This window comes from Stegostoma tigrinum, chromosome 18 (assembly GCF_030684315.1).
Source record: "Stegostoma tigrinum isolate sSteTig4 chromosome 18, sSteTig4.hap1, whole genome shotgun sequence".
NCBI lineage: Eukaryota > Metazoa > Chordata > Chondrichthyes > Orectolobiformes > Stegostomatidae > Stegostoma > Stegostoma tigrinum.
This window is the reverse complement of record NC_081371.1, coordinates 43184842-43210344: the sequence shown is the minus strand read 5'-3', so window position 1 is coordinate 43210344 and position 25503 is coordinate 43184842. Positions and strand designations below refer to the sequence as shown.

At 42.0% G+C, this 25503-nt stretch overlaps 1 protein-coding gene across 11 annotated transcripts in view; it reads left to right on the top strand.

The window, feature by feature from the left end:
- The first annotated feature begins 20751 nt into the window (after positions 1-20751).
- The window catches only part of mgat4c (mgat4 family member C), a 384199-nt gene continuing 379447 nt past the window's right edge, over positions 20752-25503 (top strand). For all 11 annotated transcript variants that reach the window (XM_048549098.2, XM_059652473.1, XM_059652471.1 and 8 more), the window contains exon 1: positions 20752-21026. The gene's annotated coding sequence lies outside the window, so the exon portion shown is untranslated. The remainder of the gene's footprint in view (positions 21027-25503) is intronic.

The window sequence follows — 25503 nt, the reverse complement described above, 5'->3', positions numbered from 1 at the left end:
AGCGGAGGCTTGGAGACCGCTTTGCAGAACACCTCCGCTCAGTTCGCAACAAACAACTGCACCTCCCAGTCGCAAACCATTTCCACTCCCCCTCCCATTCTTTAGATGACACGTCCATCATGGGCCTCCTGCACTGCCACAATGATGCCACCCGAAGGTTGCAGGAACAGCAACTCATATTCCGCCTGGGAACCCTGCAGCCTAATGGTATCAACGTGGACTTCACCAGTTTCAAAATCTCCCCTTCCCCTACTGCATCCCTAAACCAGCCCAGTTTGTCCCCTCCCCCCACTGCACCACACAACCAGCCCAGCTCTTCCCCCCCACCCACTGCATCCCAAAACCAGTCCAACCTGTCTCTGCCTCCCTAACCGGTTCTTCCTCTCACCCATCCCTTCCTCCCACCCCAAGCCGCACCCCCATCCACCTACTAACCTCATCCCACCTCCTTGACCTGTCCGTCTTCCCTGGACTGACCTATCCCCTCCCTACCTCCCCACCTATACTCTCCTCTCCACCTATCTTCTTTACTCTCCATCTTCGGTCCGCCTCCCCCTCTCTCCCTATTTATTCCAGAACCCTCTCCCCATCCCCCTCTCTGATGAAGGCTCTAGGCCCGAAACGTCAGCTTTTGTGCTCCTGAGATGCTGCTGGGCCTGCTGTGTTCATCCAGCCTCACATTTTATTATCTTAGTTTCTCAAGAATGATTTTTTTTCATCACTCATTTGTCATTTTATTGACTTTGTTTTTTTCAGTTCAGTTTTCAATCATCTCTAAGGCTTCAGGATACTTTTCCAACTTCGAATCTTGGGAACTGCATCAAGTCTATTAAAGATATTTCTGTCTGCCTATGGAAATGTAGATATTAAAAATTGATTACCTCAGCATTAATGATCTCCCCCCCTCTCAGCCCTTAGCACATTGTGGATGAATGTGTCAGGAAAATTTACAACTGTTATTCAGATGTTACTCTGAAATGCATTAATATGAGGAAAACTAAGTTTGGAATTGATGACGCATAAAGTGATGAGGCTGAAATTGAGTGGTTCCAATTTTTTCTGGGATCCATCTCACCTTAGACAACTTTCCGTTAGCGTTTACAGAGCCTTGCAAATTTCAGTACTGGAATGAAGTCCCTAGAAATTCCTGGCCCACTTTCCTATAAATTCTACAGCTCAGAACCCACATCAGTGCTCATAAATGCCCACATCAAACTTACGAGTGCAAAATAATTTCAAAAAATACTGACCCTACACTTTACATCAACTTTACTTCTCTTGCTACCACTTTGTGTAAATTTTGACAGTATTTAAACCCACATGCAAGTATGCCATGTATTTTGGAAAATTCAAGCAGCCTTTCACGCAATATCTTCCTCCACAGTTCTATTATTCTGTATACCTCCATCTTAAATTCCTGGCTCTGTTTTAGTATCAGGTTGAGCTTTCACTCTGACTATAATTGGAATAGTTTGTATTCATGTAATAACAGCTCTTGTCCTCCAGATCCATCAAAGTCATGTTTTGTTTCCTTGCCAACACGTTAAAGCATCCACGACTGTGTGGGCTGGTGTCGGATATCTTATAGTCCCACACCCACATTGGGATTTGTGATGGTTTCACATATCCAATGACTCTTATATCACATGTGGTATCTACCACGTACAGTGGGCAAATTGCAAGGACTCTGATGTACACACTGTAAGTGGCGGAGAATGCTTTGAAAAAAAACTTTTTTTAATTCAAAAGATCAAAGTTTAACACAGCTCTTAATTTGGCCAACTAAAAACTGAAAGAACTGTGGATGCTGTGAATCAGAAACAAGAACAGCAATTGTTGGAAAAGCTCAGCAGGTCTGGCAGCATCTGTGGAGAGAAACCAGAGTTAACATTTTGGGTCCAGTGGCCCTTCCACAGAACTGATGGTAACTCGGAAAATGTCGGGTTATCTGCAGAAGATAGTGTAGGGGTTAGGAGCCAATGATGGGGATAGAGCTCAAAGACAGAGAAGAATGGTTGGACAGACAAAGGAATGGATAACAATCTGGCTCAGTGGATGAATAACTATAAATGAGGATTGCTAGTGGTGAACAATGGGTTATGTGTAATAGCAGACGATGAGATAACAAGGCCTGGTAATGTGGGGGTCGAGGTAAGGACATGGAAAAACTCAAGCCCACAAGCTGGTAAGCTCTATATTGAATCCAGAAGGCTACAGGCTCCCCAAGCAGAAAATGAGGCGTTAATATGGCCTCCCTGACCATCAGATTTATCAGTCTAGAAAAGACTACAGTGAAAGTGAAGGCACTTTTTTTTACTGGAATGGTCTGTGTCTCATTTGCACCAAATACTAACCTGGAAAATCCTAGTACACAGCTAACCAACATTTTAAATTTGAATTGAGCTGTCTTCTTTAATTCCAGTCAACAGCCATACCATACAAAAAATTCAGAGCTTTCACTACCAAGGTGGTGCGAATGGGGAAGTGAATTGAGTTAGCTTCCAATTTTCCCGTGTCCATTAATTCATGCCATCATTGCTCAAGTTATAACAGCCTCACCTCTGTGTCAGTCGATATGGGCTGAGTTATCACTGAAATTTTAACACAAAATCAGCGCTGATACTGCAGTGCAGTGCTGGGGAGTGCTGCTCTATTGGATGTTCCATCTTTTTTAGGTGTGACATTAAAGTTTCTGTCTGCCTCTCAGGTGGACACAAAAGATCCCATTGTGTTTCTGAAAAAGAATAGGCCCTGTGCCTCAGTCAATACTTATCCATCAATCACCAAAACTGATTTACTGGCATTATCACTTTGTATTTTGGAGTTACCATGTGCACATTTCTGTTACATCTCTGCCATTACAATTGGGAGCAATCTTTTGTTTCTTTCATGGTCTGATTATCATCATTTTTCTCTGGTACCAATAACCCTATGTCCTTTAATCCCTCCAGCTCTCTGACTTATTTTGGAGAGCCTATTTTAGTGCTTTGCTCCCCTACTTCTTTTCCCTGACACTGTATTTGTTTAAAATGTGCTCTGACTCTAAGTTTTCTCCAGTTGTGATGAAAAGTCACTGACTTGATGCATCGATGTTTCCTCTCTTTTCCCAGGTATTTGCCAACCTGCTGGGAGCATTCTCAATATGTTGCCATTATTTTGAACATACATGAAATGCTATGTGATCTTCTGAGTCTGTGAAAGTTACAAGATAAGAATACAGGCTTTTGCTGATTTATATAATGTCCCAGGTTGCACATGCCCTTTCCCTGTCCCTGTCTAAAATGTCAGGAGAGCAACCACCAAGGCGAAAGTTGATTGCCCTGGAGTCATTTAATAGCCATTTTTTTTCTTATGTGGCTTGATACCACACAATAAGTTTGTGTTTGAGACAGACTGGTTGAGGAGAAAGACAAAATCAGGTATTCTCTTCAGGCTTAGACTTCAAAGTAATACTATTTATTGTACATCGATGCTAAGTGCTGCTATGCATGGTAAGAAGGGATATAAGGACGAAGCTATCCATTTCATGTGTTCATGCCCATGTTCTCATATAGGTCCTTCAGTCTAGACTAGTAGCCTGTTGAGGTCTAGTCTGATATAGACTCCCAGAGTATCCAACTCCTTTCACACTTTGCTATTTATACTCAGCGATGTGCAGCTTTGGGATAACGTTGCAAGGTTGCTCCAGGATCTTGAAGCCCTTCCACAACAGGAAACGGCCATTAATAAGCTGGTGGTAGGACACTGTTTTTCTGCATCCGGACATTCTGATTCAGAGAGCCACCAGCTTATTATGGGTTGGCAGCACTCCAACAGTTTCAGACAGAGGGTCACGTCTCAGGACTGAATTTGGGTAGATCTTGCGAGGTGTTGACTTAGCTTGCCCGAATGAGGAAGTAACTGTGTAAGGGAGTGGGGGAGACTGGGGTTAGAGAGTTCACAAGGGAAGGCAACCTAGGCAGGGGTGGGTGCTGATTTTGGTGGGGGCATTTGAAGAGCTTGGGGGTCCCATTAAAAAGGGACAGTCCTGCTTGGCACAGCCTCCACAGGGAAATGTACCAAGTTGGTCACTTGGCTGGTACTTCCCCATCCCTGATTAAATTCCAGTGAAAGTAGAATGGAGGGCCTTAAGTGGGGATAAATTGCCCACTAAAGGGGCATCAATTGGTCCACTGGTGGTGGGCCAGGCTACCCAACAACACCTCTACTTCTGGTATCATTTGACTGGGTGCAGTGGAAGGCAGATAGTTAACAGGTTTGCCACCCATTGATTTAACAAGCACTTCGGTTACAAAGCAATTAGCTGGGGAGGGTTAAATCCAACCTGTTCCTCTTTTCTGTTTTAGTCAGATAGTAATTATTGCTACAATCTAGGATCAGACAGTCAGGAGTCTTGTGTCCAGTAAATTCCAACATTAGTGTACTTTAGACAATCAAGTGTATTCTTGTGTAATCTAGTTTTCAATTTCAATGACATTTTAGGTGGTAATGTGAAACTAGAACTCACCTTTCAGCTGGAAAATATTTGCTATATTGACACATTTACCTAATAATTACCTATCCACACAGTCTATGAATATTATACTTGGAAGAAAGTGCTTTTTAGTTGAAAGAAGTTGAATCTATTCAACCTTCGCACCTGAATCCATAATATGTAGAACATACTGGTCAAGCTAAATGCTGTTTTATGTAGCTGTTAAGTCCAAATCTCTTGCTTGTCCTTCAGTAACATAAACAGCTGTGACTTTCTCACCTAAATATTTATTTACATCAGGCCAGCAATTGAATCAATACACATGTTCTCTGGTTTATCTTCTGTGATTAGGGGGTTGTGTTAATTAGTGTTTTCACCTCATTAGATAAGAAAATGATTAACTACAGTATGCCACAGTCACATCATTCATTATGTGAACATCAGATCCACTATAAAGGTATGACAATTGTTGTTGCTTACTATTCATAATATTGTACTTTGATAAGTTGAATGGCAGGTTTACAGACCTTGGAAAAGGAGCTATTGTCTCTTCATGGGACCCTTGCCTTTTTCTTGGGTAATAATATCACTGTAAGAATTAATATCATATGAAAACTAGCTTCTTCTTCTAATTTCCTAATTCTGGGAGGGGAAGAGCCAATTAATCGGAATTGAAAATTAATCTGAATTTGAATTAGTACATTACATTGTGGTTGATTACATATATTATGTGAATATGCAGTGTAATACCTGAAAGCACTTTGTACAATAGTTTTTTCAAACCATTTCCCATGTTTTGATTCTAGTGTATACCTAGGGTCATAAGACCAAAAGACATAGGAGTGGAAGTAAGCCCATTCGGCCCATCGAGTCCATCCGCCATTTAAATCATGGCTGATGGGCATTTCAACTCCACTTCCCTGCACTCTCCCTGTAGCCCTTGATTCCTTGTGAGATCAAGAATTTATCAATCTCTGCCTTGAAGTCATTTAACGTTCCAGCCTCCACTGCACTCTGTGGCAATGAATTCCGCAGGCCCACCACTCTCTGGCTGAAGAAATGTCTCCTCATTTCAATTTTAAATTTACCCCCTCTTAATTCTAAGTCTGTGCCCATGGGTCCTAGTCTCCCCGCCTAACGGAAACAACTTCCCAGCATCCACCTTTCTAAGCCATAAATTATCTTGTAAGTTTCTATTAGATCTCCCCTCATCCTTCTAAACTTTAATGAGTACAATCCCAGGATCCTCAGCCGTTCATCATATGTTAGGTCTGCCATTCCAGGGATCATCCGTGTGAATCACTGCTGGACACGCTCCAGTGCCAGTACGTCCTTCCTGAGGTGTGGGGCCCAAAATTGGGCACAGTATTCTAAATGGGCCTAACTAGAGCTTTAGAAAGTCTCAGAAGCACATCACTGCTTTTATATTCCAAACCTCTTGAGATAAACGACAACATTACATTCTCCTTCTTAATCACGGACTCTACCTGTGAGTTAACCTTCAGAGAATCCTGGACCAACAATTCCAGATCCCTTTGTACTTCTGCTTTATGAATTTTCTCACTGTTTAGAAGATAGTCCATGCCTGTATTCTTTCTCCCAAATTGCAAGACCTCACATTTGCTCACGTTGAATTTCATCAGCCATTTCCTGGACCACTCTCCTGAACTGTCTAAATCTTTCTGTAGCCTCCCCACCTCCTCAGTACTACCTGCCTGTCCACCTATCTTCGTATCATCAGCAAACTTCGCCAGAATGCCCCCAGTCCCTTCATCCAGATCATTAATATATAAAGTGAACAGCTGCGGCCCCAACAGCCTGCAGGACACCACTCGTCACCTGTTGCCATTCCAAAAAAGGACCTTTTATCCCAACTCTCTGCCTTCTGTCAGACAGCCAATCCTCAATCCAAGCCAGTAGCTCACCTCAAAGATCATGGAACCTCACCTTGCTCAGCAGCCTCCCATGAGGCATCTTATCAAAGGCCTTTTGGAAGCCTAGATAGATAACATCCACTAGGTTTCCCTCGTCTAACCTACTTGTTACCTCTTCAAAGAATTCTAACAAGTTTGTCAGGCATGACCTCCCCTTAGAAAATGCATGCTGACTTGTTCTAATCTGACCTTGCACTTCCAAGAATTTAGAAATCTCATCCTTAACAATGGATTCTAGAATTTTACCAACAAACGAGGTTAGGCTAATCAGCCTATAATTTTCCATCTTTTGCCTTGATCCTTTCTTAAACAAGGGGGTTACAACAGTGATTTTCCAATCATCTGGGACTTTCCCAGACTTCAGTGACTTTTGAAAGATCACAACCAAAGACTCCGCTATTTCCTCAGCCACCTTGCACAGAACTCTGATTTCATGTTCACCAATTACATCTCATGAACCATTCTGGCCAGAAGTTACTCGTATGTTTGCATATACATTATACTATAGCTCCCATTCCACACATTAAAATGACTAGTTCTCTCATTCTATAAGTGCACATTAACCATTTGGTAACATAGCATTGCAATTTCTTCATGAGCACTTACAGCTTATCCTCTCAGCCATTAAATATTCAAGCTCAGATTTATGCAAGACACAATCCCAGCATCTATGCAAGATGAGCATGGAACAGACAGACACAACATTTACTATGGACATTTCATTGTTATGTCTGTTTCATATAATTCCAGTGTTTGCCTATCATTTGTGTAAGTTTTCATCTCCACTCTAACTCTTATTAATACTAGCCATCAGCTCTTCAGCTGCATTAAAAAATGCTAGGGTCATTCTCTGTGATCTAAAATAGCTCACTGACCTGGAGTCAATTAATGGATTTTCTCTCATCTTTTGGAACACATGCTGTCCTTCAAATTAACTATGGTATCATATGAAAGATAAACAGAAATTGCTGAAATAGTTCAGCAGTTCTGGCAGCATCTCATAGAATTCAGCCTGAGTCCACACTGACTCTTGGAAGAGCATCCACCCAGACCCAGCCCCCTACTCTATCCCTGTCAACCTGCCTTTCCCGTGGCTATTCCCTGAAAATGTGGAGAGAAAGCAGAGTTAATATTTTGGGCCCAGTGACTCTTCTTCAGAACTCTGTTAACATTAGCTCTGCTTTCTCTCCACGAATACTGCCAGACCTGCTGAGATTTTTGAGAATTTTTTTTTTAGTTTCTGATTTCCAGTATCCACAGTTCTATATTTTGTTCTGATAAAATGTATATGTCCTGAATGAAGCAATATGGGAGGTGATGGCCTACTGGTATTATTGCTTAGACTGCTCATCCAGAGACCCAGATAATTCTGAGGAGCTGGGTTCAAATCTCCACCATGGCAAATATTGGAATTTGACTTCAATAAATATCTGGAATTAACAATCTAACGATGGCCATGAATCCATTGTTGATTGTTGGGAAAAACCCATCTGGTTCACTAATATCCATTAGGGAAGGAAACTGCTAGCCTTCATGTGACTTCAAACCCACAGCGGTGTGGTTGACTCTGAACTGCCTGCTGGACAATAAAAGCTGCCTGGTCAGCAATGCCCTCATCCCATGAATGAATAAAGAAAACAAATGAAGGCTGCATCCTTTTTCCCTCTCCCAATGATAGTTGTGTTGGAAACGGCAGGGAGAGAATGAACATATCACAGTGAGAATGGGAGATTCTTGGAAACAACAAGTGCAGGTGCTGTTGGTCAGAGATAATGGGAACTGCAGACGCTGGAGAATCTGAGATAACAAAGTGTGAAGCTGGATGAACACAGCAGGCCCAGCAGCATCTCAGGAGCACAAAAGCTGACGTTTCGGGCCTACACCCTTCATCAGAAAAGGGGGAGGGGGAGAGGGTTCTGAAATAAATAGGGAGAGAGGGGGAGGCGGACCGAAGATGGATAGAGGAGAAGATAGGCTGAGAGGAGAGTAAGGGTGGGGAGGGGATAGGTCAGTCCGGGGAGGACTGGGGGCGGGATGAGGTTAGTAGGTAGGAAATGGGGTTGTGGCTTGAGGTGGGAGGAGGGGATAGGTGAGAGGAAGAACAGGTTAGGGAGGCAGGGACAAGCTGGGCTTGTTTTGGGATGCAGTGGGGGGAGGGGAGATTTTGAAGCTGGTGAAATCCACATTGATACCATTGGGCTGAGGGTTCCCAAGCGGAATATGAGTTGCTGTTCCTGCAACCTACGGGTGGCATCATTATGGCACTGCAGGAGGCCCAGGATGGACATGTCGTCGAAGGAGTGGGAGGGGCAGTTAAAATGGTTCGCAATTGGGAGGTGCAGTTGTTTATTGCGAACCAAGTGTAGATGTTCTGCAAAGCGGTCACCAAGCCTCCGCTTGGTTTCCCCGATGTAGAGGAGGCCACAACAGGAACAGCCGATGCGGTGTATCACATTAGCAAATGGACAGGAGAACATCTGCTTGATGTGGAAAGTCTTTCTGGGGCCTGAGATGGGGGTGAGGGAGGATGTGTGGGGGCAAGTGTAGCACTTCCTACGGTTGCAGGGGAAAGTGCCGGGTGTGGTGGGGTTGGAGGTGAGTGTGAAGCGGACAAGGGAGTCATGGAGAGAGTGGTCTCTCTGGAAGGCAGACAAGGGTGGGGTTGGAAAAATGTGGTGCGGTCAGATTGTAGATGGCGGAAGTGTCAGAGGATGATGTGTTGTATCTGGAGGTTGGTGGGGTCTTTTGGCAGTTATAGCGGGGCGGTGTGTGAGGGATGAGGTGCGGGAAATGCGAGAGACACAGTCAAGGGCATTTTCGACCACTGCGGGCGGTGGGGTGGGGGGGATGTTGCGGCTCTTGAAGAATGAGGACATCTTGGATGTACGGGAGTGGAATGCCTCATCCTGAGAGCAGATGTGGCGGAGGCGAAGGAATTGGGAATTGGGGATGGAATTTTTGCAGGAAGGTGGATAGGAGGAGGTGTATTTGATGCAGCTATGGGAGTTGGTGGGCTTGAAATGGACATTAATTTCTAGGTGGTTGCCTGAAATGGAGACAGAGAAGTCCAGGAAGGTGAGGGATGTGTTGGAGATGGTCCAGGTGAACTTAAGGTTGGGGTGGAAGGTGTTGGTGAAGTGGATGAACTGTCCAAGCTCCTCATGGGAGCACGAGGTGGCGCCGATACCGTCATCAATGTAACAGAGGAAGAGCTGTGGTTTGGGGCCAGTGTAGGTGCAGAAGAGAGACTGTTCCACGTAACTTACAAAGAGGCAGGCATAGCTTGGGCCCATGCAGGTACCCATGACCACCCCCTTTGTCTGTAGGAAGTGGGAGGAATTGAAAGAGAAGTTGTTGAGGGTGAGGACGAGTTCGGCTAGGCGGATGAGGGTGTCAGTGGAGGGAGACTGGTTGAGTCTGCAGGACAGGATGAAGTGGAGGGCCGTTAGGGGAATGCAAGTGTATAGGGACTGGGCGTCTATGGTAAAGATGAGGTGTTGGGGACCAGGGAATTGGAAGTTCTGGAGGAGGTGGAGGGTGTGGGTTGTGTCACGGGCGTAGGTAGGGAGGCCCTGGACCAAGGGGGAGAAAATGGAGTCCAGGTAGGTGGAGATGAGTTCGGTGGGGCAGGAGCAGGCGGAGACAATGGATCGACCAGGGCAGGCAGGTTTGTGGATTTTGGGAAGGACACAGAAGCGGGTGGTGCAGGCTTGGGGAACAATGAAGTTGGAGGCTGTGGGTGGGAGGTCACCTGAGGTGATGAGGTTGTGAATGGTTTGGGAGATGATGGTTTGGTGCTCGGTGGTGGGGTCATGACCCGGAGGCTGTAGGAGGTGGTGTCGGAAAGTTGGCGTCAGCCCTCAGCAACGTAAAGGTCTTTTGTTGTCAACTTGCCCATCTTTGTGTCTTTGTGTCTCCCACTTTCCAGATGCATTTTGCCATTTATGCTGCAGGAGATAAACAGTGCAACCACTTAAAAAAAAACTGCTTTGTCGGTATTCCACATAATCACTATAAGAATCTTAATACAACAGAACCAACACTTAAAATGTGTTACATTTGGTTAAAAGCTGTGTATCTTTTGCATCCATTGTTGTGTCACTTCAGGCACTGGGGCACCCTATTCAAACTCGTTTTATATTTTTCAAAGTTGGATGTAAAAGACTATAAAATATGGCAGCCTGAGGATCACCAGATTTATTTTGTGAAACGAAACCATGCTTCTCTCTCAAGAGCGAACAGAAAAACAGACCATTGTAATCCAGTGACCTTCCCTGAAAGCCATCAAAAAGTAAACAAAACTGCAGTCTCAAGCCCTCAACATAGGAAGTATAATCAACATGAATACCACCATGTTATTTATGAAAGACTTTGAACTTACGAAACATTACATGGTAAGGTCTGTTTTTAAAAATCAGTTAAGAACTACTTAGACCCGGCAAAGCCGTCAGAAACATTAAATTCAGGCAGACAGGGAATTAGACTCAGACCTGTTCTGACGAAGGGTCAACAGATGCAAAACTTTAACCCTGATTTCTCTCCACAGATGCTGCCAGACCTGCTGAGCTTTTCTAGCAATTTCTGTTTTTATTTCTGAATTCGACTTGGAGACAGCTACAAGATATCAAGATGCTTATTACCTGTTTCAGGCACAGTTTTCCGAAAAACCAACCTCCAAGAAATTCAGCTACAAATAACCTCACCGCTTGCTGAGAATCCTTTGCTTTATGGGATACTCACTTCAACTTTAAAGTATCAAAATCACTCCAGAGGCTATAGCCCTACCACTTGTGAGTCCAGCAATCATAAGTCAGAGACTGAGAATATTGTATTTATTTTGTGGAACTGAGATAATTGTCGAAAGTAAATTACCTTCATTAAGGACTTATGTTAAAGCATGCCATATCCTAATGATCTTTTGCCTGAGAAAGCATTTCTGCTGTTATCCATTGTAACTTTACACCCCCTTAATGCTAATTGAAACAATCTTTCACTCTTCTTGCTCTTAGTTCATTTCATAATTCTGAGAGCTCCAATTCAATCTTCCTGAACTTCTCCAAACCAGTGAATAAATTTTCAGCTTCTCAAAACTTTTGCATCCTATTTATTCTTGGTATCAGACTAATACACCCGTATCTAAGCTTTGTGTGTAAGAGAGTGTGTACAAGATTGTGTTCGACAAAACATTCAGTTCACGTGTGCAAATAAATAACCTTTTTTATTTGAACTTATAAAAGCTTTCTTCTGACAAGTCATTGAATTGGAATACACACTCTGAGAGGCACACAAAATATCTCTATGTCATACAAAACATACTGATCACAAACAGTAATGGAACATTCAAATTCTGTTGGCGATACTTCTCAGCATTAATGTTAGTTTTTTGGATGAGGTAGTAAAGGACAAGTTTGAATTTGCTGACAATACCAAATTAGTAACAATGACAAACTGACGCAACATGATGGACTACCATAGGATATGTGCAGGTTTGCAGGGTGGGCATGTAGGTGGCATATACAATTCAGCCTAGATAACTGCACATTCTGGGAAAAGGGATAAAGACCACATACATTGAATGATAACATTATCAATAGTTTTGAGAAACAGAAAATAAACTCTCCCATCACATAAACCGAGAAGTGGCTTTGGTTTGGAAGATAGTGAGAAAGAAAAAGAGAATTTATTCCGTCTATAATGCATAGCAAAGAAAAACAAAGGCTAGAGGAGAAGATGCTTTGGACAGCTGAATGTAGAAAAGATAATGAAGTTGAAACAAAAATAACAATGGAAATTGTATTAGTCTGATACGAAGAATGAACAGGATGCAAAAGTTTTGAGAAGCTGAAAATTTGTTCACTGGTTTGGAGAAGTTCAGGAAGATTGAAATGGAGCTTTCAGAATTATGAAATGAACTAAGAGCAAGAAGAGTGAAAGATTGTTTCAATTACCATTAAGGGGGTGTAAAGTTACAATGAATAACAGCAGAAATGCTTTCTCATGCAATAGATCATTAGGATATGGCACGCTTTAACATAAGTCCTTAATGAAGTTAAGTAACTCACAAGATTAAGAGGCAATTATATCCACACTTGAATAAAATAAATGACGAGGATGAGAACAGAGCAAGGAAATAGATGTAAGAATGAAAAGGTCTAAAGATTGAAAATAGTCAATTTACATGCGGCCCTGCAAATTTTGTTACAAATCTCTCCCATCACCCCATGCTTAATGACTTACATTAGCTCCTGCTCACCAATATCCATATTTTAAAATTCTTATGCTTGTTTTCAAATCCTTCCCTGGCCTTGTTTCTCCCTCTCTGTGTATTATCCTACATTTCAACAACCCTGTGAAGTCTCTGCACTCCCCCATCCTAGTCCCTGAGCATCTCTAATTTCAACCACTCTCCCACTAGCAGACATGCCCTCAGCTTCCAAAATGTTTCCATCTTCCTTAATCTTTATTGTCCTTAAAGAGTTCTTTAAAACCCACCTCACCCTGAACCAGGTAGCAACTCACCCTGAACATCGAATATTCTCGACCAACCTGGCCAAGCATTGCAAAATGAACACCCAATCATCAAGATTCACTGGAAGGTCTTGGAGAACACTGGCCATTTCCAATACCTTGTGAGTGTCCTGTCAACCAAGGCAGATATAAATGAAGAGATCCAGCATCACCTCTAGTGCCCTAGCGCAGTCTTCAGCCTCCAGAGAAAAAGGGTGTTCTAGGACAACAACATCAGAACTGAAACCAAGCTCATGATATACAGGGCTGTGGTGGCTTCTGTCCTTCTATATGGCTCTGAGATGTGGACTGTCTACAGCAAACACCTCAAGGCATTGGAGCAGTATCACCAACCCTGCCTGCGCAAGATCCTGCAAATCCGCTGCGAAGGCAGACGCACCAACACCAATGTCCTCAACAAGGCCAATATCCCAGCATCAAGATACTGACCATCCTTGATCAGGCATGATGGGCTAGGCACATCATCCACATAACCAACGTGAGACACCCTAAGGAAGTGCTCTACTCCCAGCTCCGAAATACCAGGTTGACAGAGGAAACACTTCAATTATACCTTCAAGGCCTCACTGGCAAAATCTGGTATTCCCACCAACACCTGGAAGCCATTAGCCCAAGGCCATCAAAAGTAGATCTGCATATCTGCGAAGGCTTCAAGCACCTCGTGAATCGCTGTCAGGAAAAAGCAGAAGCCAGGCGAAAACTGCGTCAGGAGCACATTGCCAGACAAACAGCCCAACCCACCACTTCCTACAACCACGTTTTACCCAAAGTGTAGCAGTGTCTGCAGAAGCCGCATTGGATGGACTCACCCTGCAAGTGGAGGAGAGCCATCCTCGTCTGTGAGGGACCGTCAGTGACCATGAAAACCCACTCTTTAGGCAAAGCATTTTGGTCCATATTTTGTTGTATGTTTGGGACTTTGCCCTGTTTAACTTCACAAAAATATGCTGCTTGAGTCTGTGGCACTTTCTGCATGGGCTCTTTACTTATAGCTTGATGTAAACCACTTTTGGGTGGGCTTTTCAAGTTTGAAGTTTAAGCATGGTGCTTAGCATGTCATGATATTCACTGTTGCCAAGGGTGAGTTTTCTTGCACAGTTCAGTGCTCTTCAGCTCTTTATCTGTGCAAGGATGACGTTACCGAGGTACTCAGTCAATTGAATGGTGGTGAAGTCTAATGTTCTTACCATTTCAGGGGTTTTTCAGCGTCAACATTCACCAGAGGAAATGCTGGCCCTTAACTGGGCCAAGAGGGCTTGGGCTGCAGGATGGAGATAGTTATGAAGCACTTCACTACCTTTGAGTAAAAACCTGTACAACAAGCCAGTGAAGACCAGTGTTGTTCCTGAAATGATGGGGAAATCCAAATAGCTAGCAATCCCTAAATCAATGTTGCCTTGTGCTCCTCTCAGAAAGCACGCACATTGCCTGAACAATCCTCTGTCTTCACCAAATAATTTCTTCCCTTCTCTCCGATGGGTACTAGCAATACGCAAGACTGACACAATAAAAGAGCCCATAATCTGAATCTTCTCTCCCAGTACCACCGCTGAGGAGGAAGCCTGTGAAACTTCAGAGGATGTGCTGGAAAGACAATCACCTGTGCTCTCTACCAGTACCTTGGTGATTACGTTAACCAGAGTAAATCTGGTGAGCACATCACTGAAACATTTCTGCTACTTAGGACACTACCAGAGACCAGGTATCTACGAAGTTCTAGGAAGAAAATACTTGGACATTAGCAAAATGATCAAACAGAAGAGAGGAAGAGGAATGGCAGGCCAGTTGTGTCAAAGGCCTCAGCAGAAGCCAAATGAATGAGCCAAAAATCTCATCAATATCATGGTTCTGGCATGTGAGAATCAGGCTGTCTCTATGGAAAGAGTAGTGGTTGTCCTGGAGATCCAGGTCCAGCAGAAAATCTAATAGCTACTGCATACATGCTCAGACCTACACTCCATCTCTCTAGCTATGGGTGTTCAGCATCAATTGCAGGGCAAAAGGGAGATAAGGCGCCCTGATCTCATGCCAGCAGCTCCATTTACTTCAAGGGATAGGCACCCACAGGAAAAAAATCAACAACGGACAGGCACTTTAGCAGCTTCAACTCAGAACACCCCAGAAATTATTTGCCTCTCTGTCCTGTGTAGCTGGGGAGCATACATCTGAATGTGCAGCACACTTTCAGTCGGCAAAACGATTGTAATAATCACAGTTTAGTAACTCTCTCATAATCAGCAAAGTGGGTAACTGGAAATAGTCTCATCCGTCAGGAAAGCCCACATCAGTAAGTTGGGGATTGAAAGTGTCATGGATAAAGCTCAGACAAACTGAGAGTAATCATGAAGTCAGTTCACTGACTGGAGAAGGTTTTGGAAGTTCAGTGTTTGAACTCAGTAAGATGTTTTGTTCCTGATTCCCAGCTGAGTCAGGCCTTCTAAGTTGGGAGGGGTTTCTTTATCTAACTGAGGTTGATCTCCTTGGTAGGCCCTGTGGGTAACATTAGCTCTCCTTTACATTCATCCTTTATGACATAGACTGTCTCCTTTTTCTTTGCAGGCTTCCATTAGTTGCTTTTTTGAGCACTTTCAAGTATTTAACACACCTCTGGATTTGGATCGTTGGCTTGACTTTGTACTTCTCCACCCATAACAAACTATTGCTTCTAAATCTTATTACTGCTTGCCTCCTGTTCTGCTTGTCTGTAAAGTGTTAATTTGAGATTTATTCAACATAACTACTTACAGTTGATGATAAAAGAGGATATCCTATCTGGAGTCTGACAGAACCAACCTCCATTTTCTTTATAATGTTACTTTGGAGCCTCTTGAATCCTCCTCAAAGCTTGCATTCCCAACTATTCAGAATCAAACTTAGATACTTTATTCTCTGACACGAAATTAAAGTCATTAATATGCATATGTTAAAGCCCTAACACTGATCTGATGGGATCTTTCCAGATTCTAGGGAATTTTATGAAATCATTGTCTTTATATTATTTACCTTGGCAGCCATTTATTTTAAAACTCTAGGAAATAGCCCACAGTGTCCTGGGGAGTCATTGAATTTTGGTCTCTTGATTTCCATTATGTTTTCTCTGCTGACACTTCATTAATCACTTAAATTTCATCAGTCTTATTGGTCCTTAGAATACCTTCAATTTGTGGAAGGTAACTTGGGTGTTTTACGATGAAGACAGTTACAAAAAGAAGATTCACTACTGGCCATTTCCTCATTCCTCATGACAATTTATCTCATCTTGGCTTCTGAGACAATATGTTTATTTTAGCCTCTCCCTCCCTTTTTATATTCTAGAGAAAGTTCTTACATTTTGTGTTTACTTTCCTGGCTTGTTCACTCTTCAGATCTATTTTTGCCATTTTTAACTTGACGTTTTAGTGGTCATTGGTGTTTTCAGAAGTACACTCACTCCTTTAACTCACTCCTGTTCTTTGCAATCTCTTTCTTTCAATTTCGTGTGATTCTCAACCTACTACGTAAGTCATGGATTGATATTTTTGGCCGAGCTTTAATTTTTCAAAGGAATGCACTTCTGCTGGTCATTTTTGAATTGTTTCTTTAAATGTTGCCCAATGCTTAATTTTGATATACACTTTAGTCTACTTATCCAAATAAGTTTGGCCAGCTTTGCCCACATACCTCGTGTTTTCATCTTTACTTAATTTGAAGATCCTTGTTTGTTTTTGGAGTGTGTCATTTTCAAATTTAATATGAAATTCAGTTGTATTCTGATCTCTATTTTCAGTAGATCTTTTATTATGACAGCACAAATGAACCCCCTGCCTCTGAGCACTATTGTGGAATTTATTTAACATTGCCTCTAATTGGCTCTGCGACATATTGTTCCAAGAAACTGACATGAAAAAATATATACCTACAAACATATATTCCAGACTACCCAAGTCAAATTGATTTATTAATCAATATGAGAAGTAACTTCTCCCAAAATTATTATATTGCTTCTGTTATAATCTCAAATAATTTAGTAATGTTTTGTTCATTGGTAATAATTACTATTGGGGCTCTGTTAACTATTCTTACCAATACTTTCTTACACTTGGTATTTATAATCTCCATTCACTGTGATGCTTCAAGATTTTTTGAAAGACACCTTTCTTCCTCACAAATGTTCTTACATTATACTTAATTATCAGGGCTATCTTCATCCTATACCATTTTGCCTGTTTTTTTTAATGCTGTGGAATGAGGAATATTAATATTTTCCAAACTTTATCACCTTGTCACCATGTATATCTAACGGGGATTTGATCCAAACCATTTATCTTTACTTCCAGTTTCATTTATCGATATTAATGCCAATGCTCCAAGCATCAGAAAACGAGACCTCAAATTTATTAGTTGGACCATAAGACATAGGAGTGGAAGTAAGGCTAGTTGGCCCATCGATTCCATCCCCATTTAATCATGGCTGATGGGCATTTCAACTCCACCTACCTGCACTCTCCCTGTAGCCCTTAGTTCCCCGCGAGATCAAGAAATTATCAATCTCTGCCTTGAAGACATTTAACATCCCGGCGTCCACTGCACTCCATGGCACACAGGCCATCCACTCTCTGGTTGAAGAAATGTCTCCTCATTTCCATTTTAAATTGACCCCCTCTAATTCTAAGGCTGTGCCCATGGTCCTAGTCTCCCCGCCTAATGGAAACGACTTCCCAGCATCCACCCTTTCTAAGCCATAAATTATCTTGTAAGTTTCTATTAGATCTCCCCTCAACCTTCTAAACTCTAGTGAATACAATCCCAGGATCGTCAGCCGTTCATCGTATGTTAGGTCTACCATTCCAGGGATCATCCGTGTGAATCTGCGCTGGACACGGTCCAGTGCCAATATGTCTTTCCTGAGGTGTTGTGCCCAAAATAGGACACAGTATTCTAAATGGGGCCTAACTAGAGCTTTAGAAAGTCTCAGAAGCACATTGCTGCTTTTATATTCAACCCTCTTGAGATAACTGACAACATTACATTCACTTCCTTAATCACGGACTCAACCTGCAAGTTAACCTTTAGAGAATCCTGGACCAACACTCCCAGATCCCTTGGTACTTCTGCTTTATGAATTTTCTCACTATTTAGAAAATAGTCCATGCCTGTATTCTTTTTTCCAAAGTGCAAGACCTCGTATTTGCTCACATTGAATTTCATCAGCCATTTCCTGGACCACTCTCCTAAACTGTCTAAATCTTTCTGCAGCCTCCCCACCTCCTCAGTACTACTGCCTGTCCACCTAACTTTGTATCCTCGGCAAACTTCGCCAGTTAACAACTCGCCAGTTAACAACTCTGTGGTGACCTTATTGTCAAAAGTCACCAAACTATTAAATTCTCTGTTCCTTCTTGGACAAGGTAGCTTTGTCTTTACCCACATTGATATGCTTTTTTTGATAGACTTTATTCGTGTCTCTGGATTTCCAAATCTATATTCGCCGAAACTTTCCTTCCCAACTGTTAGTTTAAAACAATAATCTCTTATGTTTGTACTCTCTGTTTCCTCCTGGAACACATTGGTTACCATTTCCCATATCACCATCAACGCTACTTTATTGTTCTTTCTCTCTAATGTTCCAAATCTCCCCTTGGCGTGATCCTCACCAACAAATATTCGCTCAAAAGCTCTCTCTATAATCCTACTTACTGGGGCATTTGTTCCAACACAGTTAAGGTAAAGATCTTTCCAAAAATACAATTTCTTTTATCCCTAGCACTGGTATGAGTGCCCTGTGAATTGAAGGCCATTTCTCCCTCTCTACTCTATGAGTTACATATCTAAATGGAAGCACACAGAGTATCAGGGAGCAATCTATAGAGATAGAAAGAGGGTTAATGTTTGTGTCATATCCCTTATAATAATAGTAGATAGATGTTTTGGACTGGGCTGGAAACATTTTTGTTTACCTCTAACAGAGAGAGCTAATGGAATAACAGTAAGCATTTGTAACAAACATGGAATCTCAGTGGAAGGTTTTTTGGTCAAACTGAATAGTGGGAAACATGCATTACAGTTGAAGTTCAAACCGACACTTCTTGACCATGTCACAGTTAGTTTTAACAATTGTATGTCGTATTTTCAATTTCCGGAGACTATTTATTTTCACTATTTACCAGCCGGAACTTGAGTTATTTACTTTAAATTGATGACCGGATCAGATCAAGCTGCAAAACCTATGTTGAAGAATGCAGCATTTTGCCTGAAAATATCCACACACACAAAAAAATTACCCCAAGTTTCAAAGCCCATCCACCATTGGTTAACCAAGGATTCTCTCTCTAATCTTTTCAGTCTTTTATTTGTATGTGTGTTTTGTTGCTTAAGACATTTCCTGACCCAGAAGAGAAAGCAGGAATTTAGCAATTACTGGCAGCTTCATCACAAACCAATTCCTTTAGGGACAGCAAGCTGTTAAAGTTCAGTTACCTGAAATCTCAGAAGAAATGTTGAGGAGTAACCCATCCCTTTAGAAAAAAGTACAGCAAGCAAGCTCGATGTCAAATTAAGGTAATCTTTTTATGGGAATCATTTGAAAAAATTGAGCATCTGAGAGGTATTCTTATTTTCGCAAATTGAAGGACATATCATTGAGTCTTATCACAGCTTTTTTAGTTGGAATCAATTGGTATTGAATAATCAGAGAGACAGAGGCTTAAGCTGCAAAGTTTGAGGTCTGGGTTAAGATCAGACTGGTGTGTGGTAGAGGTTAAAATTGACTGAATTCACACAATAGCATGAAGCTGCACCATTCCTATCCAGGCACATCTTACCTTCACCTACTTTGTAACTGATTCAGGCTCTGACTTCAAAAACGTGGGCACCTAATTTAAAGCTAGAAGTCACCATGTAATGGTGTTGTTAGTTCTTAAATGAGATGTGAAAATTTTGAAGGGGGTAGTGAAGTGCGGGTGTAGGCAAGATAGTGTCAAAACTCACTAGTAGGCAGGAATGCAACTAGAAAATGTTAAGTAAAAGAATGTCACCTTCCAGGAGAAAACATTTGGGAGAGGGTCAGGCGTGTGCAGGAATACTCATTTGGATCCAGAGGAATCCTTGGAACTCCGCTGTGCCATTGTTACCTTCCTCAGTTTATTTGACGTTTAACCTCCCCATGACCCTGACCCAGGTACTTTACGCTGGGCCTGGTGAGTCCAGTTTGCAACCTTGGGTGTCCAACAACAGTACTGTCCAGCCTCAATTATGGCTTCTGCCAGACGACTTTGATATGACTTACCTTGACCTCAGGCAGGTTTCAGATAATATTACGGCTTGACAGGTAAATTTCAGGATGCCTCATGTACTTTCATGATTTTGTGTGTATCTTCCAGTTTTGCAACCCCTGCACACTGACTCCTCCCAATCCCCCACATTGTATCATTTGTACCTTGCATTAAAATCTGCTTTCTGTGCTGAACTGAGCTTCTTGAGAAATAAGGGCAATGCCACAGGCATAGAGTTCTAATGGTACAAGATATTTGGACAGTAAGATCTATCAAAGTGCCATAGTAACAAAAATTCATTGTGCACTGCAACAATCATTAAACTTAAAACATCTGTTATATTACTGCTGACATCTTTTCAAAATTACCATCTCATTTGCACTTTTGCTTATTTAATTTTTGCTTTTTAGCTGCTGAATTATTTATTAATCAGTATCTTCAGGATAAAATACAACTACTGCTTAATTAGAGCAGCTGAACACACGTTTCATTCTGGCTGCAATTTGTGTTGTCTGTATGTGTGTGGAGAATCGGGGTTGCTGTTAGCATTAGTCTGTCTCATTCATATTTGAGATAAGGAAGAAGGAAACAGTAAAACACAAGTCTGTGCACATGAAGCATTAGCTATACCTAAGTAAAAGAGTCAGCTGAGATAGCTGCTGGCTTCAGCATACGAGTGCCATTATGATGAATGTTTACAGCACTTCAACTACAGCCAATTATCCTTTTTGTGGGAGGCCTGATGATTTGCTCACGTTGGTAGCTTGTACAAAGCAACATTGCATTCAGAAATGGAGTAGCTGAGGAAAATGTCTATGGGCAGAAATTTTCCTTGGACAGGTAAGAAGAGCATTTTATTCGCTTTTATTTTTCCTCTTTCTTTTACAGAGTTGCACTGGGGAATCACACATAACAAAGGGAAATCTCTACTGTATTAGCCCTGGAGTTACTGTGACTGTTGGTGACAAACGATAAAAATATGACAATTGTCATCCCACATACATTAATTTCGAAACACCTTTTAGAGAAAGGCATACATGAACATAAGATTATTTATAGTTTGAAAATTCTAAGTCAAATTTCAATATTGTTGAATAAATCATTGCAATTGACAAACATATTTTCAGAACTATTAAAGAGATTGTGCAAACTAATATTTCTGCACATGTTCAGTTACATTTCTATAGTTGTATTTAAATTTTATGCTAAAAACTAAAATTCTGCATTTACTTTTGAGTACTCAGATCATATCTGAAGTTGCCAACAGATGATTTCATTCATTTTCAAAATTGAAACTACTTAATTTATTTGATAAAAATAGAAATGAAGACAATAAATTGACTGAAATACAGAATTTAGTTAGAGCCCCCGTGATATCTGACAATTGATTTTTTGTCTCTATGTTCATCTAAGGATTTTAACTAAAGAACCTGCTACATTGACACACGAAGAAGACTTAGCTAAATGTTTAGTATGCAATGCAATTGTATTCAAAGCTCCACTCAGAAGCAAATTAATGTAAATCAGTTCATTTGAGGATTACATTGAATGAACTGCGTTCTTTTCCATTAGTTTTATTTTTTCAATGAAATCCATCCAGAACGTATTTAAAAAGAACATTTTTCTTGTTCAGTTATATTTCCACGATTCAGTACCTTACAGTTGACCTACATATTACATGGTTATCAAATGTCTCTTAAACATGCTGCTGCCTCAGTATTGTCATGATGTTGTTCCCAAATAAACCCATTCTTAAAGGGTACTTGTATAATCAACTAATATTGCATAAAATGTATGGCTGTCGTGCCCTCTTTTGGAGATCAGTGAGAAAATACAGCATGAGAAAGCTAAAGCAAAACAAAAGGTGCAGTCGAAAGTATTCAGCCTTGGACTGACTGCTAGGGAAATAATGCTGTTATACGATGAAAATAACTCAACACCAAAAAGGTTAATGTAAGCAAATATTATAGAGAGCAGTCTATGCTTCGTATATTTCACCTTTGAGGAACCAGTCATAGCAGGCTCCAAAGGGAACACACACACTTTGAGCTGGATGACCCAAACTGATTGTGAATCTCTAGGGTCTATATATGAAGGGCTGCCCCGAGTCAGTTCATGCACGAGGAGGTATTAAATTACCTGTCTAACTCATGCACTGACTCTTGATTAATAGCTGAAATCTGCAGGAGATTCGCTTCAGCCGTTTACACTTGCCTGCCTTGAATCTTCAACGTACATAATACCAGACAAAACCAGCAGTGAAGGGTGAGTGTTTTTGCTGCAGGTCACAGTTGAATTTTTTTCCTCTTGAGATCATCTACACATGTGATTCTGAATGACAGTGAATGTATATTTGCACCTAATTACAAATTTGTAACAGAGGTAGAGACACGGGATGAGATTCCTTATTTTAAGTTCTGTTTTATTCTATTAAGACTATTATCCCATAAGGGTGTTTTTGTTGACAAATCAGTGGTCATGCCCTAGAGATGATGTCAGCAGCTCATCCAATGCCTGACTGGTCCTTGGAGGCACTAAAAATATATGTCAGGAGCTAAAAACTCCAGTTTTATTTTGGGGCATTTCTGTGTGTGGATGAAAGGTATGCACTGCATTTTATTAGGATCAGCTTGATATTTAAATAAAACTATGTGAGAAGAATGTAGGTTCCTTCCCATAATTACTGATATAAAAATGCTCTGCCTATTTTAAAAGTCTAACTTAGCTAAGGCCCACAAGCCCACCAATTTGATTAACCTGTTTTGAGAAGCTACAGGAGGAATATGACTGGGCAATAGGAATAGAACGAAAGCAATTTGCTACGTGTAGTCATTCTGCACATGCAGCTGAGATGTTGAAAGTGTTCTTTGTTACCTTCATATTATATCTATCTGTGATGAATGTTTAGGAAAGGATGTGAAGGAATGGTTTCATTTTTGGCAGCATCATTTGGGAGAGGACAGAATTAATGGGCGGAATTGTACTTGTTTTTAGCTAAGTGTTAGCTTCATTAAGCTTTTCTTTCTTATCAGTTGTGTGATGTGGGTGTCACTGGGTGGCCAGCATTTAACGACCAAACCTAGTTTCCCTTGGGAAGGTGGTGGTGAGCTGCCTTCTTGAACCTCTGCAGTCTACCCACTGTGGGTTGACTCATAGTGCTATTAAGGGGGGATTTCCAGGATTTTGATCCACCGGCCATGAAGGAATGGCGATATATTTCCAAGTCAGTGGCTTGGAGGAGAACTTGGAGGTGGTGGTGTTCCCATATATCTGCTGTCCTTTTCCTTCTAGATGGAAATGATCGTGGGTTTGGAAGGTGCTGTCTGAGAATTTTTGGTGAATTTCTGCAGTGCATCTTGTAGATAGTACACACTGCTGCTACCGAGCGTCGGTGGTGGAAGGAATGGATGCTTGTGGATGTAGTGCCAGTAAAGTGAGCTGCTTTATCCTGGATGGTGTCAAGTTTCTTGAGGGTTGTTGGGGCTGTACTCATCCAGGCAAGTGGGGAGTATTCCATCACACTCCTGGCTTGTGCCTTATAGATGTTGGACAACGTTTAAGGAGTCAGAAGATGTGTTACTCGCTGCAGTATTCCCAGCTTCTGACCTGGTCTTTCAGCCACTGTGTTTATGCGGTGAGTCCAGTTGAGTTTCTGGTCAATGACAACTCCCAGGATATTGAGAGGGGTTAATCAATGATGGTAATATCATTGACTATCAAGAGGTGGTGGTTAGATTGTCTCTTGTTGGTGGTGGTCCTAGGCTGGCATTTGTATGGCACGAATGTCACTTGCCACTTGTCAGCCCAAGCCTGAATCTTGCCCAGAACTTGTTGCATGTGAACATGGACTGCTTCAGTATCTGAGGAGTCACGAATGGTGCTGGGCATTGTGCGATCATCGGCAAACGTCTTCACTTCTGACCTTATGATGGAGGGAAGGTCATTGATGAAGCAGCTAAAAATGGTTGGGCTGGGAAAATACCCTGAGGATCTCCTGCAGACATGTACTGGAGCTGAGATAATTGACTTCCAACAACCACAATCATCTTCCTGTGTGTCAGTTATGACTCCAACTACCAAAGAGTTTGCCCCCGATACCCATTGATTCATGTTTTGCCAGGGCTCGTTGATGCTACAGTTGGTTGAATGCAGCCTTGATGTCAAAGGCTGTGACTCTCACCTCACCTCTGGAATTCAGCTCTTTTATCCATGTTTGAGCCAATGCTGTAATGAGATCAGGGTTTGTCCCATGAAGACTCATGAGATTTCTCACAACATCTTACCAGACACAACTCATTAACTTCCCAGGGCTCCCAATGATGTAATTCTTGCCTAATACCAGCTGCAATTCACCAAGTGCCATTCCTGGAACAACAAGCCACTCAGTAGATATTGGCGATCGTCCATGTCACAGTAGCTCAGTGCTTAGCATTGCTGCTTCACAGCTCCAGGTACCCAGGTTCAATTCCAGCCTTTGGCAACTGTCTGTGTGGAGTTTACACATTCTCCCCTTATCTGCGTGGGGTTCTTTCTGGTGTTCCGGTTTCCTCCCACAGTCCAAAGATGTGCAGGTTAGGTGGATTGGCCATGCTAAATTTCCCATAGTGTCCAGGGATGAGCAGGCTAGGTGAAATGGACGTGGGGATGCAGGGTTGTGTGGGATGCTCTTTGGAGGGTCGTTGTGGACTCAAAGGGCTGAGTGGCTTGCTTCTGCACTGTAGGGATTCTAAGGTCACTGTGCATCTGCACAAGCTTTGGCAAATCAGTGTTGTTCATCTCTGCTGATGCAATGGCACAGTGGCCAAAAGGTAATGCTGCTAACAGCTTGTAACCTGCCGCTCCCTTTGACATAAAATCCCATTGTTTCAACCCTAACTGTTGTTCAAACACCAGACACCACGCTTTACCTACCCTTAGCTACAATCTGTCTAGTCACTCAGTAGAAACACTTTAGGTCACTGCTGCTCTGTCCTCAATGCCAACATAGACCCACATCTCGGTATTGTCCAGTTGGGGAACATTATATGCAGCCAAGGAGTCAGATCATTCCAAAACACAATCTTCTATTTACAGTCTGCAAAAGTGAATGCAAATAAAATGAATAGAGGCTGCACAATGCAAACTGAATACTGGCATGACAAACAATAAATGTTTTTCATTCCATGATAGTTGGCTGCTCCCAGCTGTTACCTACTGGAAGAGAATGTCAATCAGGTCCTGTCTGATTCATTGCACCCGACACAGTTGAGCTCCACTATACGCAACGATAGTATCCATCTCCCAAGCATCCTTGTTCTCTTCCTCCTTGAAAGACTGC